The sequence below is a fragment of the Triticum urartu genome, chromosome 4A (genome assembly GCF_056163025.1).
Source record: "Triticum urartu cultivar PI428250 chromosome 4A, HENAU_Tu73, whole genome shotgun sequence".
Lineage (NCBI taxonomy): Eukaryota > Viridiplantae > Streptophyta > Magnoliopsida > Poales > Poaceae > Triticum > Triticum urartu.
In genome coordinates, this window is record NC_141876.1 from 94,434,733 (window position 1) to 94,440,612 (window position 5,880).

Here is a 5,880-nt window from a genome sequence, read left to right on the forward strand (position 1 = left end):
ATGTAATCTTCTTAGTTTAGCATGCTTTGTGTCAATGCCATCTCTTTAGTTTCTTTATCGTATATGTGAATCATGCAATGCCATCTTGTTTAGCTAGGCATCATATATGTGAATTTTGCAATGCCACCCTGGTTAGCCAGTCATCTTATATGTGAATTATATCATGACATCATTTTTTTATTACGTTTTAAATTTGTCAACAATTTTAGTACATTCAATTACTCTTCCTGTGCATCAGCCATTCAACACGGTCATGTAAAAATCTGGAGTGGAACAAGGTCTTCAGAGCAGACAATGCTATCTAACGAAGCGCATTTCTTGCTGGTTACAGATAGCTCCTGAGAGGAGGGTTCAGAGACAGATGACCAGTCCTATTCCCCCCCCAGGTGCATGCTCTAACTTGGCAGGGTTATGATGCTCATATCGTGCGTATGGTATCTTGCATTGCTATGTCGTTTGCTTAGTTTAGACATGCTTTGTGTGAATGCCACCTATTTAGTGTCTAATTACCATATATGTGAATTATGCAATGCCATCTTGTTGCAAGACATTATATATGTGAATTATGCAATGATATCTTGTTGCAAGGCATTATATATGTGAATTATGCAATGCCATGCTGTTTAGCCAAGCGTCATATATGTGAATTATATCATGCCGTCCTTTTTTTGTATTTCTCATTGCTTTTGTCGACAATGTTTGTACATTTAACTGCTCTTCCTGTGCATCAGCCATTTGAATTGGTGATGGAGAAATCTGGAGTGAAAACAAGGTCTTCAGAGCAAACAATGCTACCTGGTGAAGCAGATGTCTTGCTGGTTACAGATCGCTCTTCAGAGGAGGATTCAGAGGCAGATGACCAGTCCTATTATCCCCCTGAGGTGTATGCTCAAACTTGGCAGGGTTATATTACTCATATCATGCATATGTTTATTGCAATGCTTAGTTTTTACATCATATACACGATATTGAATGCCATCTCTTTAGTTGACACATCATATATGTGATTGCCCTCTGCTCACTTCCTTAGTATATAAATCATATATTTGAATTATATCATGCCATGATGTTTACATAGACAACATGTATCTGAATTATGGCATGCCAACCCATTTTCTAAAGACATAATATAGTTATATCATCTCATCCTGTTCACATAGTCATCATATTTTGAAATATGTCATTCTATCCATGAATTATATCATGCCATCATGTTTATATCGACGACATGTTTGTGATTTATGGCATGCCAACCACTTTAATAGACACATCGTATAGTTATATCATGTCATCCTGTTTACATAGTCATCATATTTTGAAGTATGTCATTCTATCCTGTTTAGTTAGCCATCATACATGTGAAATTGTGTCATGCTATCCTGTTTAATTAGCCATCATATATGTGAAATTATGTCCTGCTATTCTGTTTGGTTAGACAACATAAATGCGAATTATTTCATGCCCTGTTTTCTTCCCTACTATCCATCGTACCTGTCTATCTTACAATGTCTGTACATTCAATTACTTTTCTTGTTTATCAGCCATTTCAATTGGAGGGGGTGATGGCAATATCTATGGGAGTAAAAACACGGTCTTCAGAAAAGATCATGCTACCTGTCGATGGAGATAGAACCACGGTTGTACTTGCCCAAGAACAAGCCCCACCACACATAACCCAGACTCACGCAGATTGTACCCCTACCTAGTCACTATTAGGAAAAGGCTTGTTAGTGGCACACCTATTTTGGCCATTAATGGCGCACTATAGGTGCGCCACTATCATCACGCCACTTGTAACAAGTACTAATGGTACCAGACAATAGTGGCGCACCAGGTAGTGCGCCATTACTATGTCCAACGGTGGCGCACCAGGCAGTGCGCCATTACTATGTCCAACGGTGCGCCATTACTATGCCTCCTAGGGGGGCATATTTACCTTCACGTATGCCCCTAGTGCGCCATTACTATGCCCCATAATGCGCCACTGGTATTTAGCCCTTGTGCGCCACTAGTGCTCAATATGGTGCGCCACTACTATGAATATTAGGATTTTTTTTGCTTTTTTGGTATTTGCACAGGTTACAAAATATCTGGTATTTGCACAGGTTACAAAATACACATTACATAGCACAGAATATAAACATCACACAATAGAATTCATCATATTAGTCTCCAAATTCGAAATAGCGAACAAAGTTCAAACATTAGCCAAGTTTAGGTCTCGAGACATTAGCAAAGTTCATCATATATATTAGCCGAGTTTGTCGTCACATTACAAAGTCGATATCGATCATCTAAAATAACATCACATAGAAGAGAGCTGCGGTCACGATGAGCATCATCCCGGTGAAACTGTTCTTCATCCGGTTCCTCCTCTGTTCCCTCCTCTCTCCCTCTAGATAGCGCGCGTATCTAGCTTCTTCCTCCGCCATAGTGGTGTACCCTTTGTAACTGTTACCGTTGAAACAGTGAACCTATCTCCGACACTCCTCCCAGTCGTCGTAGACTCCGGGAATCTTACCCTTGTACACGACATACGACGACATCTCTATGCACTAGACAAACAAAACGTTAGTATCAATTCACAGACAATACATAAGCAATATATAAGTATGCAACAAAAGGATCGGAAGAGAAAAGCAACACATTAATAGCACGATTAATGGCCCTACTAATAAATAGCATCGATTACATATAAGTTGAACGACTATCCAAACCAAAGAGACATACAAGTTCATTAAAGTTTAATTACAACATGAGCTAATCGATATTTCAGAACTACATAGCATGACTACTTTCGACTCGACTCAGGGACCAGAGCGTGGATGAAGCCGCGCCCTCTTTCGTGATGGTCATGAAATCACGGTCGTTGTCAACCTGCATTTGTAGCGTTGTTTCTATTTCACTGTTGGACGGTTGATATTTGAGGTAGAACTGCCCCGAGGTACGAAGGACATCTTGATGGATGATTTCTGCAAACTCCGACTGGATGTGAAAGAATTCTTGTTTGAGGTCCGTGTCCCGGATTGCCGACAAGCATGCGGCCCAATCTTTGAGACTATTTGGTAGTATAAGGTGATTATGGTCCCGTACGATCGCCCGCATGTGATGGAGGGCATAGTAGGCATCCTTCTGACCGCCAGGCGGTTGCTTGACACAGGGGAACGTCGTTACGTGGGTGAAGACGTGCTTGCCGTACCTAAAAATTGGCCTCCTGAAGGTGCCTCCAGATTTGGCTTAGCCGGGGAGAACATCATCAAGAACTTTCTTGATATTTGTGTAGTCCTTATTCGACTGACAGCCCGAGTCGAAATACATGGCCATGGAATAGTTCGGGCTTAAGAGGATGAGTGTGCAATGTGTGTCACTGCACAAAACACGGAATGTTAGAAAAAAAAGAATGATCAAAATCTAAGAAATCATATGTTACGGGGCGGTGAGGGGATGACTTACTCGAGAAAGTAAGGCACGAGGAAGTTATCCTTATCTGGGTTCGCCAGAATGACGCCTTCCAGGTATGAACTTGCGACTTGCCGGTCCCCAGCGCTGCCCAAGATCTTGGCACGCATGTAGAATGGGTCGACTATCACGATGTCCGAGGTCTTGTCTCTAATGATCCACATCTCCATACTTAGTGAAAATAGCCGAATGAAGGTGTAGTGTAGCGGATGAAGGTTAAACATAGCGAAGATGTCATGAAACCGCAGGCCGATCAAAGCCCCGATGGTGCTATCGACAAAGCCCTTGCCCTCTGGCACCTTGGCCACAAAAAGCGGGTATGCCACATCATTCTCGGAGAGACGCCGCTTCTCCAAAGAATGAACACTGTCATGCAGACTCCGCATAGCACCGGTTGCAGCATTAAGCAGATTAGTCGGTAGCATCGACCTACTCACCACATGCACCCTCCTCGAGATATCCTTAGGTGAAGGTGGCCCGTCCTGAGCACGGATCATACTTGGTGCCGGCTGGCTCGCACCCTTGTTATTCTTTCTTTTCCGTCCCTTCTGCTTCTTCTACTATAATGGGATCGAGTTCTGCTCAGAGACCACCTTCTTGAGTGTGTTGGGGCTGATAATATTTCGCACCTCGGCTATCTGAGGCTCGGTGAAGGCGGCAGCTGGAGGCGTCTCCTGAGAACTGAACGCCAGATGACGCTTGTTGCAATTGGGTTTCTCTGCGGTACCAGCTAGATCGCAATCGTCTTCTGCAGGGTTGGGTTCTTGAGAAGGAGGCCCTAAGAATTCGTCACCGTACCCATGTTCGTTGAAGTACTTATCGACCCTGGTAAATGTACCGTCATCGTCGTCCGGATCCTGTGCCATATGCATGTCCAGATCAGCTGACGGCGGCAGTGTTGCGGCAGTCTTGCCATGGCTTGGTGCCGGCACAACTGGCGGTGTTGTCTGTGGGGTGGTGTCCCCCGCCCCCAAACGAATCTTGCTCTTCGGCCAAAGCATGGACCAGCTTATGCATGCACTGAGGGTCATCACATCATCTTCGTCGGCCCTAAGGGGTCGATACGGAGGTAACAAGTCGTCGCAGCCCCGCAGCACCCGAACCAGTTGAACCCTATACACGTTGGGTGGCATCGGATTACCGTGGAACAGGCGGTTGCCCGATTGAACGATTCTGGCCTTGGCGACATCGATCAACTTGCCGTCCACGAAGTGCAGGAGAGTGCATGGAACGTTGGCGGCGCCTTGCGAAAACATGTAGGGCGTCAGGGATGCCCAGTCAAAGGCGAGGAGATGAAGTCATCGGCCGAGAGGCTAAGTTACCGTGATGGCGTCGAGCTCGGCTAATGTCGAGGCACCGCCAATGGTGGGCGGGCAACTGACGAAGGGGCCGCTTGCTGCCGAGGTGCCGGCCATCGTATTCTTCCCACACCCGGGTGTATTAAGCTCCAATGCCGGCGCCTCCGCCAGAGACACCAATGCCGCTTCCACCGGAGACACCAATGGCGCCACCAGCGCGTTTTGCGAGTTGCTTCCCATAAAGCTGGGAATCGGGGGTGGCCCCTGTTGGCCGCCCGCAATCCACGCCTGCAGCCCCTCAAGCAAGGTAGGCATAATGGCGGTGATCATCGCTCCCAGTTGGTCTCGCACTTGCTCCTCGACTATCTCCGGAATCCGCGCCACTTGTGCCTTGAGTTCTTGAACCTCGCGCTCCTGGCTTTCCAAGCTGGTCTTTCTCTCCTTTTGCCCAGCGGTATATTATTCCGACCATTTAATGGACAAGCCTTTGCCGGCCACATGACCAGCTGACGTCGGCTTACTTAGCTTATCCTTGTGTTTCATTACATTCAACGCCCTATTTAAAGTGGTGTCCCAAGGGGAGCTCTGAGACGACCCCGCGCTACTGCTTTCAGTTTCCTGCAGAAGGAACATGAACCATTTAGAAATTTGGCTTCATTAATTAGAATGCAACCATATGGAGCTAATTATGTGGGGGTGTATTCCTTACCAGAACAAGCTCAAGCGCCTTGGTCTTCGGATCCGTGGTAAGCTCCTTTGTTATCGGGTCAATCTTGTACCGGGCCCTGACATAGTTCCTAGTCTGCTTGTCACGGTATTTATCAAAGAGGGGCGGTAGGCCTTGCTCGGCACGCTCTGCGTCCTCCTTGTCCAATATAGGTTCCGCCACTCTGGAACCGCCGGGACCGAGTTTGTGGACCCCTAAGTTCAAGTCCCGCATATCTTTCTCCCAGTGACTTGATTCTGCGGTTGCGTTGCTCTCGCACTTGATCTTGAACTCCAGGTAGTCAGCTTCGCTGATCGAAGGATTTGTCTCCTTGATCTTCTCATAACTATCACCTTTTTCAATCCTTATCTTCACCGCGGCTCTCCAAGTAGCCAGGGTCGTGCTCATCTTCGTGAG

The 5,880-nt window shown here is 46.3% G+C and overlaps 1 pseudogene; it reads right to left on the reverse strand.

Annotated features, from left to right (window-relative positions):
* Nucleotides 1-218: 218 nt before the first annotated feature.
* On the reverse strand, nt 219-5,300 carry LOC147974938 (uncharacterized; annotated as a pseudogene).
* Between the last annotated feature and the right edge of the window lie 580 nt (nt 5,301-5,880).